A 16,029-nucleotide genomic window follows, 5' to 3' on the forward strand; every position below is an offset into this window, starting at 1 on the left:
ACGAGACCTCTTCTGATTGGAGGGAATATTCTAAAGAATGAGGCCTGATCATGGCTTTAATTACATTTCAATGCTGTTTGGAAGCACTGAAGGGATATTTTGAAGACTGGCATCGTTGTTAGGAAACTTTGAATTAGTTTTTCCACAACTCCTAATTGAGGAAACCGGAGGGGAAGTTTCCAGAATGTGCATTAGTTTTCTGTGTGTACAGGGTACCCTTTTGAGGACTTCAGGTAGATGTAGATAAAAATATGTTTTGTGAGGACTGCAGCTCATTTCTGTAGCAATTAATTCAAGACTCAAATGAGTTTTCTGATGACTCACAGGGATTTAGGAAAATTGAAGAGCATTTCCTGATGACGCAAGGGAGTTTTCAGAGGACTTAAGTTTTCAGAGGAATCAAAGGTATTTTCTGAGGACGTAAGATTTCTTTGAGGAAACAAAGTGATTTTATGAGGATCTGAAAGCTTCGTAGCACTTTGTGTGCACTTAGTAGTGGAATTTACACACTGCAGCAATGAGACCTGTGTCTTACACACTGAGAGAAGAATAATAAACCAGCCTTACCTGCTTAGGGTGCTTCTGACATCCTGCAAAACAGAGAAACAATCACAGTGAAATCAGTTTCTAGGGAAGATGTTAAAGTTATGGCAGTATTTTTAGGAGTGACAAACTTCAATCTATCTATGATTAGAAAACAGTGGCTGGGGTCACATGACACAGCACATTCTGTGGCATCGCATGACCAAGCACAGAAAGTGACATTCAGAATGACGTCAAATCACATAGCAGAAACTGATATTCTGAATGGTAATGACACAGCACAGCGTCATTCTGAATGGAGTCACAAAACACAGCGCATTCTGATATTCTGAATGGAGTCACTTGACACATTGTATGATGTTCTCAACAGGGTCTCATGCATGGACATCATTTAGGGATTGACAGGGGTCGCAGCTGCGACTCCTGGATTGCCCCTTCTGACCCCTGCAAAAACAACAGTTGATGGACAGAATGCAGAACAATGTCATACCTTCTGACCCCTGGCACTGCTTGTGGGACCCATGGCTTCAGAGGTAGTAAAATCAGTGCCAAGAAGAAGACAGAGGCAGCTCGCCCTTATGAGAGTTAAGCTCCACCTTCTTTTTCTGCCACTTTTTTATTACAATAACAGTGCCATGTTTTATTATACTAATAGTATTACAGGTAACAGGCGTTGCATGAGGAAGTATGAACAGCAGGGATACTCAAAGATTGTTCCCCATCTTCTCCGCCAGCAACCACGTCTCCTTCAGCCACTCCACCAGGCTACACTGCACCGACCACAGACTACATCCCACCTACGCTCGCAACAAATCCCCCGCAGATGCTGGAGCAAAATCACCACAGACCAGCTCCTCGCATCACTAAGCCAGAACCCGCCAGCCTACACCGCGGATACCAACAACGCAGCCCGCAACCTCACACAGTGGATCACCAATTGCGCCGACGACCTCGCTCCACTGAAGAACCCCCCAGGCAAGTCCCGCAACAGGAAATCCTCATGGTTCACAGACACCCTCAAATACTCAAAGAAATCGTGCCGAACCCTAGAAAAAACCTGGCGCCACAATCAGACTACCGAAAACATGAATGCCCTCAAGAACGCCACTCGCGAACACCACCAGCTGATCCGCACCACCAAAAGGGCATTGTTCAAAGAGCGGCTAGACAGCAACACCCACAACAGCAAGGAACTCTACAGCATCGTCAAATAGCTCTCCAAACCCAGCGCCAGCAACAACGACATCACACCATCACAAGACCTCTGCAACTCCCTCGCCACCCCAAAATCAGACATACACGACAGCTTCGGACCCCAGACTCCGCCTCCAGCCACCGAACCATCGACCCCCACCACCATCCTCAGCATCTGGACCCCCATCAGCACTGAAGACACCACCCACGCCATGAACACCATCCACTCTGGCTCCCCCTCTGACCCTTGCCCCCACCACATCTTCAACAAAGCCGACATCATCATTGCACCCTACCTCCGGAACATCATAAACAACTCCTTCACGTCAGCCACCTTCCTGAGAGCTGGAAGCATGCAGAAATCAACGCCCTTCTGAAGAAACCCACAGCAGACCCCAAGGACCTCAAGAACTTCCACCCCATCTCTCTCCTCCCCTTCCTGGCTAAAGTCATCGAGAAGACCGTCAATAAACAGCTGACTGCTTTCCTCGAGGCAAACAACTGGCTCGACCCGTCCCAGTCCGGATTTCGAGCCAACCACAGCACCGGGACCGCCCTCATCGCAGCCAACGGCGACATCCGGACTGTTGGAACCGGAGGTCTCTGGTTGGCACAGGTATGCACTTGTGACAAGCAGGGACCCTCAGCTCCACGTCAGAGCAAGGGAACTACTCCTTCGAATAACCCCTGCTCACCCTCTAGGTAGTGTGGCGCGAGCAGACAAGGCTAATCCTCAGGGCGATAGTAAGTTAAGCATTTATGATCACACACAGTAAACCCACTGACCCACCACAAATGGACACCAGTGGTATGGTTGTATCAAAAATACGTATATTTTATATAAAAGATAGATTCAAGCAGGATTATCACAAGACCAGAATAACGTTTAGCGATTTGAGGCCACCAGATTACAATAGGCTCTTAGTCTTTGAATGTTTGTTGTTCAGCAAGGTACGATGACAGGGAAATAAGAACGTTGCGGACGCTGGATCCAATCTGAACTCGGGACGGAGTTCAAGTGTACCTTGCTGGTGGAAGTCCGATGCGTTTCAGGCGTGGCTACTGGTGAGGGCGGACCCTGGACGAGGCCGACGGTTCTCCAGAGGATCTCTCCGGCTCGGTCCCCCTCGAGGAGCGAGGCGGGGGAGCTAGACTGTGGGGGGTTGCGGCGATCCGGGGTCGATGCAGCTCACGGGGCGAGGCGCCGTTCAGGCCTGCGGGACGTACTACTTCTTAGCACGCTGGGTCGTACTCGTGGATCTGTGAGTGGCTTCGCGTCCTCGGGCAGACGGGTGCAGCACCAGGCTTCCGGTACCACTGTACGGGGAGGCCTTTCTTGAGGTGCGGCACGAGCCTTGGTGTTAGAAGCAGCTGTCTCTAGTTGGCAGAGGTATACACTTCTGACAAATAGGGACACACCTTTTCTAGTCAGGGCAAGGGGATCACACACTTGGATAACCCCTGCTCACCCCCTTGGTAGCTTGGCAAAGTAGACAGGCTTATCTCAGAGGCAGTGCGTTAAGCATTTATGACCACATACAGTAATAAAGTGAATACACTACAAATGGACACGACACAGTAGTATTATAAAAATAAGGATGTTTATATAAGGCTTAGCACAAGACCAAATAACGACAAAAATATACCACTATCTTAATAAATACTCTTGGAAGGAAAAATAATAGTTCAAGCACGGTTTCTTCTTAGCACAAAGTCTTTAGTAACAAAAGCAACTCTTCTTCTTTAAAACACAGTTCTTGGCAACAATGTAACCCACACGGGAGTCACACGACGTCGAGGCAAAGTTAATCCAAAGGTTCGGCGTCGACCGCGAGGAGCGCTACGTCGAGCCCGGAGTCGCACAGACCCCCACAACACAGTACCTTGGAAAAGTGAAGCACTCGATGATCAGCGGCGTCGAGATGTCCGGTGTCGCGTCTTCGGCGTCGATCGGGCCTCGGAGTCGGGGCGATCTGCAGCGGCGTCAACCGAAGTCAGGCAGGAGCAGCGCTTACGAGATGAAGCAGGATACGGCGTCGTCGATGTCTATGTTGCAAGAGTGAGCAGCGCTCACGGCGTCGAGAGGGCTCGAGGTCGATGCGATCAGCAGCGGCGTCGACACAGGGTCACTTGGAGCTGGAGCCGAACTCGCTCCTCACTGGCGTCGCTACTGGCGTCGATCGGGCCCGGCGGCCGGCGTCGAAGGTGCGGGACACTGGAGCCGTTACTCACGATGTCGAGCTGGATTCGGCGGCGTCCGTCGGCGTCGAGATTGCTGGTTTCTTCAGAGGTGCTGGATTTCAGGTTCCAGCAACAAGCACTTTTAGCAAATAGATGAAGTCCTTTGGCCCTGTGACTTCAACAGGAGGCTGGCACTCTTCCAACCCTTGGAGATTTTCTTTAGCAAGTTTGAGAGTACACACTCAGTTCCTCTCTCCTGGTTCCTTGGCAAAAATAAAGAAGCAACTGCAGGATTCCCCCAACAAACAGCACTCTGGCAGAAGGGGTTGGCAGTCCTTGGATCAGCAGGCTTCTTGTCCTTGGTTCAAGTTTCCTTGTCAGAAGTGATCTAAATTCTTGGTTCAGGGGTCCTTCTCTTATACCCCTTTTTGGCTTTGATCCCTTTGTCCATGCAGGGGAATTTCCCCCCATCCTCGGTTTGTTGTGGGTGTTGCCAGGCCTAGGCACCTGGCCTATTCACTGTGCAGGGCAGAGTCTTCAGCCGCCCAGCAAGAGCGGAGCCAGCATTGTCACTGGCAGGGGCAGGGCCATCAGTTGCCCGGCAGGAGGTGCGGCCAGGAAAGTCCCTGGCAGGCTCAGAGTCATCAGTCGCCTGGTAGGGGGGCGGAGCCAGCATTGTATCAGGCAGGGCAGGCTATCAGGAGCTACTCTTCCCCTACTCTCAATGTAAATGCCCCACTCACCCCACACTGACTCATTCAGACCTCTGGAGCCACCCAGCCCCTGTCACACGCACACCAGAACCAGCAGAGACCAGTAGACAGTTAGACAAGAAAATAGCTACTTTCTAAAAGTGCTATTTTCAAACACAGAGTCCAAAAACCATCCACACAAACAGATGCGTTATTGAACCCTGAGTTCAGGGATACCAAACTCGACATTGCACCATGCTCCCTGAGCCCGCTAGGATTATAGCATTAATAATCCTGGCAGCCCATTCTAATTGAAGGAGAGCAGGGTACCTTACAATAGTGAAAAACGAATATGGCTGTAATTCTCTATTAGGACATGCCAACCTTGTCAGGCTTGTCCTACCTTATGCTTACAATGCACCCTGCCCTTGGGCCTACCATAGGGGTGACTAACATGAAGTTAAGGGAAGGTTTAGGGACTGGAAAGTAGGTGTACTTGCGCAGTCTGCGTGACAGTACCAGACTGCACGTGGTCTAGCAATGGCAGACCTGTAGACATACTTTTACTTGGCCGCTTCTGTGGGTGGCACAACACGTGCTGCAAGCCCACTAGCAGCATTTGATTTACAAGCCCTGGCACTCCTGGTGCACTCTACTAGGGACTGACAGTAAACCAAATAAGCCAAACATGGAATCCAATCAATACATCAATTTCACATAGGGAGCACTTGCACTGTGGCACTGATCAGCAGTGGCACAGTGCCCAAAGCGATATACCAGCAAAAACATCGTAAACAGAGGAGGCAAACAGAAAAAATGGAGGAAAGACTCAGGCCAATGATGTCAGGTCTAACACTTGGTATGCAGGAGGGCAAAGCGAGACAGTCGGGTACGTTACGACGTACGGACCGTCCAAGGCTATGGGATGCGCTCCGTGCAGATTCCGGCTGGAGAAGATGAGAGGTACCCAACGCGCTCCGTTAGCGGCGAGGTGACAGGAGAGCGGGCGGCCTGGCACTGAAGTGGAGAGTGACTCAGTGATGAGCGGGGCTCTCTACGGCGGGGCGACCAGGCTACGAGCTGTCACGACCTGGGAGGGGGTGAAGGCACCCGAGTCACAACTCTGGCGAGGGAATAAGAACTAAGGCCCAACAGCATACGGGCACAAGCAGATAGAACCCAATGGTCCTGGGGTTCCGTTCAGGGGGCAAGCTCTCGATCAAGCCCTTGGAGATCGTTTCAGGCACAAGTCTACAAAGTCCTCTCTGGTCCTTTCCTATATTTATACTGCGTTTCTTTTGTCTTTGCAGGCCAGGGGGCCTGAGCCTGGTTCAACCCGGTTCTGGAGTACTCTGTTGACAGGACGCTGCCGTCTTCTTTCAGGGTGTAGGGCAGAGACATCAGACGCTCCACAGGAGGTGGAGCCAGCATGGTGGTGGGGGAGCACAACCCTATTCAGAGTCAAGGACTACTCCGCCCACCCATCCTGGTGTAAGCACCCCATTCACCACCTGGAGCACCCGACTGTCCCCGGGAATCTCTCAGCCCTGTCACTCACACAAACCCAGACAGCAGATACACATCCTGGCAGAGGCGGGCTGAACAGTTAGGCGAGCAAAGGCTAACGTTCTAAAAGTAGCATTTGCAAACACAGGATATTAAAATAAACCTTGCTAAAGGAAGTATTTTATTATTCTGAGTTCAGGCATACTAAACTTGACATGCCACCGTGTTCCCTGAGCCTGCCGGGACTATAGTGTGTAATAGCTCCGACAGCTCATCTGGCCTAAGAGAACAGGTAGCCCTTCAATAGTGAAGAACGAAAAAGGGCGGTAATTCACTACTAGGACATGCCACACTCTAGGCTTGTCCTACCTTACGCTTACAATGCACCCTGCCCGTAGGCCTACCATATGGGTGACTGATATGAAGGTTAGGGAGGGTTCCGGGACTGGCAAGTGTGGGCACTTGCGCAGTCAGCGTGACAGTCCGGGACTGTACGCGGGGTCAGCAATGGCGGACCCGAGATACATCTTACGAGGCCGCTTCTGTGGGTGGCGCAACCAGCGCTGCAGGCCCACTAGCAGCATTTGTATCTACAAGCCCCGGCACTCCTGGTGCACTTTACTGGGGACTGACAGTAAACCAAATAATCCAATCGTGGAAATCAATGACACATACACTTTACATTGGGAGCACTTGTACTGCGGCACGGATTGGCCGTGGCGCAGTGCTCTGGGCATCGAACACCAGCAAAACATCTGAGGCACATCAGCAAAAAGTGGAAGGGAAACTAACGCCAAGGTGCCAGGTCTAACACGGACCCTGATGGACAACGGAGAAACAACCGCTCTCATCCTCCTAGACCTCTCGGCTGCCTTCGACACCGTATGCCACCGCACCCTGATATTCCGCCTCTTCAACACAGGGATCCAAGGAAAGTCCCTGGACTGGATCACCTCGTTCCTTTCCGACAGAACCCAGAGAGTCCGCCTACCTCCTTTCCGCTCAGCGGCCACCGAGATCATCTGCGGCGTACCCCAAGGCTCCTCGCTCAGCCCAGCCCACTTCAATATCTACATGAGCCCCCTCGCCGCCATCGCACGCAAACACAACATCAACATCATCTCATACGCTGACGACACCCAACTGATACTCTCCCTCACCAAAGACCCAGCCACCGCCAAAACCAACCTCCAGGAAGGAATGAAAGACGTCGCAGAATGGATGAAACTCAGTCGCCTGAAATTGAACTCAGACAAGACGGAGGTCCTCATCCTCGGACAATCCCCTTCCGCCTGGAACGACTCCTGGTGGCCCACAGCGCTGGGCTCCACACCAAAACCCACGGACCACGCACCCAACCCGGGATTCATCCTAGACTCCTCCCTTAAAATGACCAAGCAAGTCAACACCGCCTCATCGTCTTGCTTCAACACCCTGCGCATGCTCCGTAAGATCTTTCGGTGGATCCCCACCGAAACCAGAAAAACCATCACCCAGGCCCTCATCACCAGCCGACTCGACTACGGAATCGCCCTATACGCAGGAACCACAGCCAAACTTCAGAAACGACTCCAGCGCATACAGAACGCCTCCGCAGACTCATCCTCGACATCCCCGCCACAGCCACATATCCGGCCACCTGAGAAACCTGCACTGGCTCCCCGTCAGCCAGAGGATCACGTTTAGGATCCTCACCCACGCACACGCACACAAAGCGCTCCACAACAATGGCCCCGAATACCTCAACAACCGCCTCTCGTTCTACACCCCCACCCGCCAGCTAAGCTCTGCCAGCCTCACCCTCGCCACTGTCCCACGGATCCGCAGAACCAACACCGGAGGAAGATCGTTCTCCTACCTGGCAGCCAAAACATGGAACTCCCTCCCCGCACAGCTATGACTGACCGAGGACCATCTCACCTTCAGGAAACACCTCAAGACCTGGATTTTCGAGCAGTAGCGACACCCCCCCCCCCCCTCCAGCGCCTTGAGACCCTCACGGGTGAGTAGCGCGTTCTATAAATGTATTGATTGATTGATTGATTTATTGATTCTTCAGAAGAGTAAGGTACAAACAGAAGCATTACTAAAAGATTGTCATGAAGGAGTAGTTAAAAGTCGAAGGGGTAGAACAGTGCCCTGCAGGATGAGGTGCAGCCAGAAGGGGGGGGCTAGAAGAGGTCCCTGCAGGAGGAGGTACAAGGAAGGTGTACTAGAAGAGTGCCCCGCAGGAGGAGGTACAAGGAAGAGGTACTAGAAGAGTGCCCCGCAGGAGGAGGTACAAGGAAGGGGTACTAGAAGAGTGCCCTGCAGGAGGAGGTACAAGGAAGGGGTACTAGAAGAGTGCCCCGCAGGAGGAGGTACTAGCAAGGGGTACTAGAAGAGTGCCCCGCAGGAGGAGGTAAAAACAGAAGGGGTTCTAGAAGAGGTCCCTGCAGGAGGAGGTACAAGGAAGAGGTACTAGAAGAGTGCCCCGCAGGTGGATGTACAAGGAAGGGGTACTAGAAGAGTGCCCTGCAAGAGGAGGTACAAGGAAGGGGTACTAGAAGAGTGCCCCGCAGGAGGAGGTACAAGGAAGGGGTACTAGAAGAGTGCCCTGCAGGAGGAGGTACAAGGAAGGGGTACTAGAAGAGTGCCCTGCAGGAAGAGGTACAAGGAAGGGGTACTAGAAGAGTGCCCCGCAAGAGGAGATACAAGGAAGGGGTACTAGAAGAGTGCCTCGCAGGAGGATGTACAAGGAAGGGGTACTAGAAGAGTGCCCTGCAGGAAGAGGTACAAGGAAGGGGTACTAGAAGAGTGCCCCGCAGGAGGAGGTACAAGGAAGGGGTACTAGAAGAGTGCCCCGCAGGAGGAGGTACAAGGAAGGGGTACTAGAAGAGTGCCCTGCAGGAGGAGGTACGAGAAGAAGGGGTACTAGAAGAGTACCCCGCAGGAGGAGGTACAAGGAAGGGGTACTAGAAGAGTGCCCCGCAGGAGAAGGTACAAGGTAGGGGGACTATAAGTGTGCCCTGCAGGAGGAGGTACAAGGAAGGGGTACTAGAAGAGTGCCCTGCAGGAGGAGGTACAAGGAAGGGGTACTAGAAGAGTGCCCTGCAGGAAGAGGTACAAGGAAGGGGTACTAGAAGAGTGCCCCGCAAGAGGAGGTACAAGGAAGGGGTACTAGAAGAGTGCCTCGCAGAAGGAGGTACAAGGAAGGGGTACTAGAAGAGTGCCCTGCAAGAGGAGGTACAAGAAGAAGGGATCCAAGAAGAGTGCCCTGCAGGAGGAGGTACAAGGAAGGGGTACTAGAAGAGTGCCCTGAAGGATGATGAACAAAGAAGGGGTACTTGAAGAGCGCCCAGCAAGAGGAGGTGTAAGTAGAAGGGAGGCTAGAAGGTGCCCTGTAGGGGAAGGAGGTACAGGCAGAAGGAGTACTAGAGGAGTCTGTGTAAGTGGAAGCCATCTAGGAAATGAGATCACAGCTGCCCAGAAGTGACAAAGACCCGTGACCACCTCTTGTGCTGTTATGGACTTTTGAAGGATCTGCTTGTGTGAAGCTCCCACCAGTTACTGGATTAATTCATCCCAGCATGGGGTGAGCTGGTGGATTGAAGGGGCTGAGATGAAAGACCCTCTATAAAATGTTGGAGAAGAACCAGGCAAGAGTAAAGGATTTGGAGTATTGGACTCTTTATGACAAGTTGTCTATGACTTGCATGCAGCGTGGCTTTATTACAAGTTCATGTCAGTGTAAGGACTCAAATGTACTGCTTAGAGGGTGACACCAGGTTCACAGCTGGAGAATGGAAAGTGTCCTCATAAGAAATAGAGAATAACTCTAAGAGAGTATGTAAACTATTAAAGAAAGAATTGGCAAGGATTTTGGGTCCAATGTTTTCAATCGCGAAACACATGTTGGCTGTAGTGGCTACAATGATTCGCAGCAAATGACTCTACATTGATGACACTCTCAGAGGACCAGCATTTGTGATATAATACTCTGTGACATCTGTGAACAAAGCTGCATGAGTAATACATGACGTCATAGGTGCAATGCCCCCGGCCCCGGGTAATAATAATAATAATATATCTCTCCAAAGCTGCATGAGTAATACACGACATCATAGGTGCAATGCCCCCGGACCATGGTAATAATATTAATAATACGTCTCTCCAAAGCTGCATGAGTAATAAATGACGCCATAGGTGCAATGTCCCCAGCCCATGGTAATAATATTAATACTACATCTCTCCTAAGCTGCATGAGTAATACATGACGGCCATAGGTGCAATGCTCCGTCCCATGGTGTTATTATTAATAATGCGTCTCTCCAAAGCTGCATGTGTAATACATGACAGCCATAGGTGCAATGCTCCGGGCCCATGGTGATAATAATAATAATACGTCTCTCTAAAGCTACATGATTTATCACTCAAATAACAGCTTTAAATATATTTTGGATATCCATTTTCCTCAAAAGGTCAGTTCATGAGTTCTGAAACTAAATACATATTCATTTCACATACACGCTTGAGAACTTTAGTACACATTTATTAATTCAACCAAGGAAAAACGTCTAATTTAGTAGACTGGCTAAACACACGAGAGCTACTTGCAGGTATCTGGAGAGATAGCAGTATCTCACAAGCTACTCGCGGGAGAAGCCGGGTCTATTGCAATCAGAAGTCAGTAGAGTGACAAGAGAGGTTACTCCAAAAGGTCATCAGAGAGCATCCTAAAATGAGTCGTGAGGTCATATCAACGGGTCCGGGTCCATCATCCTAGTAGGAGGCAAGAGTGGTCCTCTCTTGTAAGAAGAATGAGCCTCCCCTGGACTGTGGGTCTTACTGGTCCCATTTCATATCTCTTCACTGACACAAAACTGTGGGCCAAACTTTATCTCCATTGGTGGTGGTTGGCTTGATTCCCAAATTGGTAACCCGGAGAAACATAGGTTTACTATCTATCATTTTCCTAGAAGAAGAAATGCATTTTAACATGTGTTTAGACTGACTGGCAAATGACACGTTTGTACAAACCAGAGAGGGATGCTCCCTGCCACACTCCGAGGGATGCTCCCTGCCACACTCCGAGGGAGGCTCTCTGTCACCCTCACAGGGATGCTCTCAGTCACCATCGGAGGGATGCTCCCTGCCACACTCTGAGGGATGCTCCCTGTCACCCTCGGAGGGATGCTCCCGGTCACCCTCGGAGGGATGCTCCCGGTCACCCTCGGAGGGATGCTCTCCGTCACCCTCGGAGGGATGCTCTCCGTCACCCTCGGAGGGATGCTCTCCGTCACCCTCGGAGGGATGCTCTCCGTCACCCTCGGAGGGATGCTCTCTGTCACACTAAGATTAATGCTCTCTGTTACACTTGGAGGGATGCTGTCACTCTCCAAGGGATACTCTCTTTCGCCCTCCGAGGGATGCTCTCTTCCACCCTGGGAGGGATGCTATCTGTCACCCTGGGAGGGATACTCTCTGTCACCCTCCGAGGAATGCTCTCTGTCGCCCTCCGAGGGATGCTCTCTGTCACGCTGGGAGGGATGTCCTGTATGTTCTCTGTCACCATCATCTAGTGCCCTTTACATGGAGCTGCTTCTCTGGAATCCTCTTGGCTGTAAACTAATCAACCTATCTGAGCAGAGCATCACTGTTAAAGTGACAGCGCATGACCACAATAAGGAGGTTTATACCTCTAATCCCACCCTAAACCATATTGGTGAGGAATTTGGTTGCTGTTCAGGGTGTCAAGATAATACAGTCATAAATCAAATTTCTTTTGCTGCTGGGCAGCAATTTGCGGACATTCATTTTGCACACTCTTTAATATAACCAAGGGTTACCCATCATATTAAATTGTCACTAGTCTTCAAACTAAAGAGTTTTCTGTGGCAATCTCTATCTTTATCTGGGGTGACAAAAAAAACAGCGAGCTTGCCATTACCTATTCCAGATTCCTAGTTATATAGATGTTCACCCTAACAATCGATTTGGTGACCACCTACATCGGGAGAAAAGTAACCGCATTAGAACAGAAATGTTTTCAAACTTCTTAGAAAAGAAGGAATTTGGTTTCTTTCCAATTCCCTCAGGTGTTGCTTTCCAATTCTATCTAACTTTTAACACATTTTGCTCGTTGGTCTTCATATATTATTTACTGTAAGTTCAATTGCTTGGTGAAATTCATTCACCCTAATAGATAAAATGCATACATATTTTGTATATAGATGGGTTATTAACTTGTATATCACGCTGTAACTGGTCCCTGTACATTTCTCTGTTTGTATATTGAGTTGGGCTCACAGCATCAAGTGGGACAATGTAAATTATCCATGTCTGTATATTGTGTGCGTCTCTTAGAGTGCGTGGGGTCGCTGTGCATTGACCCCGCCAGGAGATCATATGTGTTCCGCACATACACTTAATGCTGCACACAAAATATGAATATTTCACTTCCTTCTTCTGTTTTATTTCCCAAACAGTATCTCACCTTCAGGAGTTCCCACGCTGGCGCCTCAGACTTCTTTTCTATCTCCGTTATCAGGGCCTTGAGAGAGGTGATTTGATTGGACAGTTTGGTGATATTTGCATTTTCTATCATGGTCATTTTCTTCTCCATCTCCTCCAGTCTTCTGTGAAGTATTTGCTCATTTTCTTTCAGAAGCTGCCGCAGCTTTTCAAACTCAGATTCAATTTTATTTTTCTCAGTTCTTAGCTTGTTCTGTCAGAAGCAAGGAAAAGCTGGTTAGATAATAAAAAGCTTTCTACCAGCCGTCCTTAGAGTCGGAGGCCAGGAGGAGGGTGGAGGGGTTGATAGATCCTTCAAAAATCAGACCACTAATGTGCTTGTCCTAATTTCTGAACTGCAGCCTCTTACTACCTTCCCTTCTACCATCTTCTGTCCTCACATTCCTGCCCTCCCCCTTCCCTGAGGCACCTCATGAACTGTAGAGAGGTCAGAATTCGTAAAGCTGCAGAGAAGCGCGTTCCATGGAGAGAGGGCAAGGAAGAGAACCCACTGCAGGCAGAGACGCTCGATCCATGGAGCGAGTGCAAGGAAGAGAACCCACTGCAGGCAGAGACGATTGATCCATGGAGCGAGTGCAAGGAAGAGAACCCACTGCAGGCAGAGACGCTCGATCCATGGAGCGAGTGCAAAGAAGAGAACCCACTGCAAGCAGGGACGCTCGATCCATGGAGCCTGTGCAAGGAAGAGAACCCACTGCAGGCAGGGACACTCGATCCATGGAGCAAGTGCAAGGAAAAGAACACACTGCAGGCAGGGACGCTCGATCCATGGAGCGAGTGCAAGGAAGAGAACACACTGCAGGCAGGGACGCTCGATCCATGGAGCGAGTGCAAGGAAGAGAACACACTGCAGGCAGGGACGCTCGATCCATGGAGCGAGTGCAAGTAAGAGGACCCATCGCAGGCAGAGACGCTCAAAGACCCAGACACGGGCTGAAGTCAAAAGATGATGTAAAAGGTGGGCCAGGAAGTTTCAGCCCATTTGGATGGAAGACATAAGATTTGGGAAGTGCGGGCTGCCCCTGTCCTGCCAGCACAATGGATGTGTTTGCCCAGAAGGAGGCGCTGAGGGGGTGTCCTACAATGGCCCTCATTCAGTGTGAAGGAGAATCACTGATGTGGGAATTTTACGTTCAAAATCATTAATTACAAGAGAAATCAATGTTTCTGAAGGTAATTCAGGCATATCTGTAAAAGATGAGTGATGAGATTGGTTAGACATCTTGTCCTAGCCTAAGATATGAGGCTGTGAGTTATCAGGTGAGGTATGTCACATTCTGGCTTAGATCAAGAGCCTGTGTGTTATCAGGTGAGGTATGTCACACTGTAGTTTAGAGCAGGATCCTGTGTGTTATCAGGTGAGGCGCGCCTCGTCCCAGTAGGAATAGGAGGTTTCAGCTGTGGAGGGAGGTGCGTTTCTCTTGCGTCACCAAAAATGACTGGAGTAAGACATTTTGTGGAGTCGGGTATGTCTCCACTGCTGGTAGAGGGTTGTGCTACTGTATGTTTCACTAGTGTACAGGTAGAGGTAGAGCGTTGTGTCTTGGTAGTGGTGTGCTCTTGTATTGTGTCACTAGTCCTGGCAGAGGGTTGCACATCTTAGCTCTCTCCTTGGTAGAGGGTTGTGTCTTGTATCACCAGTGCTAATAAGGAATGTGTTCCTGTGTTTGCAAAACTGTAATGCTATAGCTCCTTGAAGCTCAGAAGAGTACCTGTTTGGTGACCTGTAGTGGCGTACGAAGCGTGCCCTCATAACCCAGATGACACTTCTTCTCTTGTCCTGAGTTAGCCACTTAAAGTGGTGGTGGCAGCGTACCAAGCTTTGCGGGACATTAGTTATGACCAGACCTCTTTCCTGTGTCCGATGAGAGTACAGTCTACTGTACTGCTTGGTGTGAGCCCCAGACCCATACACTAACCTTCCATGTGCATGTCCAGTACATGTATGTACGGTGGATGTGCAGCACATGTGTGGTAATAGGAATCTCCAGGCCCAACTCAGGAGGTCGCACACTGTGGCGCACACACTGCAGACTTAACCTAAACCTCATGTCGCTAAGTACGCAAACACACCTGATCATGATCAGACCTGCGCACGAGATAGATAATCGTCAAATATGAATGGTAAATTACGGACAGCTATTTTTGTTTTTGTTAACAATACTTATGGTGATATATTTGCACAATTAATATGATCTTGAGTTCCCGCTGGGACATTGACAACGAACCACAATTCTATAGAATGTGTAATGCTGTTATATCCTTGTACCCCATCAATGTTCTATGTGTACCTGTATGAAAGATATTATGTACACTCACTATTGTCAAGGATCTATGTACAAACTTCTGAAAAATCTATAAATATTATTAAAACAAAAAAATGGCACTAGTTATTGATGATTAATGAGACTGTTCCAGGGAAACCTTGCAACGAGGCTTGAGCAGAACAGAGAATGCCCAAGGTCAGTGGCTGATTCTCAGCTGTGCCCATGTAATCACTAGAATTAGAAATGTATTTGTTCTGAAGAAGGGACTGTACATGTCCTGAAACGTGTAAAGATTAGAGGGCATTTGGTTAGGATGAACTATTCTTGGGCTAAAAATCATCTACTCAATGTTGGAGCTTCCATGCTCGCTTTATCACTTAGATGAACTCTGTTGGATGTTCTGTGGTGTGATGATGTATATACAATACTGTAGAATGATTACATTGCTAAAACATTGGTTTTGGAAGGGCCTTACACCAGGCTTGCTCAGTCTGATGGATGGATAGATAGATAACTCCAGATCCATACAAACACACATCCACAGAGGTACACACTCATACAGATGCACACATTGATTTGCAGACTCACACACAAACCTTGTACAAACTCACAGATGGATATCGTCAGCCCATGCATGCATAGACACCCATCCATACATATATACTGACACACAGATGCATATAAAATCTCACGGATGTATAACTCCAGACTCATGCACACATGTATTTGTGTGTGTAATTGTGATTTGTGTACTTTAAACTTCTGTGCCCCTACCTGCTGATCTTCCGGTCGGGGCCTCGTTCCACTGCCGCAAGTGCCGTTTGCAGTGGAGGGCGTTTCACGACCTTGGGACCGCCCCCTGAGGGTGTTCACATCGCCAGAGGTGGGGACGGTGCCTATTTAGGTATCTCCACATTTACTAGGCGCTGAGTGCTGCCGGAGAAGTGTGTTTATCGGCTCTACCTGTGTTCTTAAACCAGTGTTTTTAACAATTGTGATTTGTGTACTTTAAACTTCTGTGCCCCTACCTGCTGATCTTCCGGTCGGCGCCTCGTACCAACGCGGCAAGTGCCGTTTGCAGTGGAGGGCGTTTCACGACCTTGGGGCCGCCCCCTGAGGGTGTTCACATCGCC

General features: G+C 49.6%; 1 pseudogene across 1 annotated transcript in view; it reads right to left on the minus strand.

The window, feature by feature from the left end:
* LOC144754170 (E3 ubiquitin-protein ligase TRIM39-like) overlaps window positions 1-16,029 on the minus strand; it is a 106,841-nt pseudogene that overhangs the window by 55,263 nt on the left and 35,549 nt on the right. Inside the window, exons 3-4 of the transcript XR_013594675.1 lie at window positions 12,592-12,822; window positions 568-590 (exon numbers count right to left, since the gene is read on the minus strand). The product of XR_013594675.1 is annotated as an E3 ubiquitin-protein ligase TRIM39-like (transcript). The remainder of the gene's footprint in view (window positions 1-567; window positions 591-12,591; window positions 12,823-16,029) is intronic.

The sequence above is a fragment of the Lissotriton helveticus genome, chromosome 5_1, assembly GCF_964261635.1.
Source record: "Lissotriton helveticus chromosome 5_1, aLisHel1.1, whole genome shotgun sequence".
In the NCBI taxonomy this organism is placed as follows: Eukaryota; Metazoa; Chordata; class Amphibia; order Caudata; family Salamandridae; genus Lissotriton; species Lissotriton helveticus.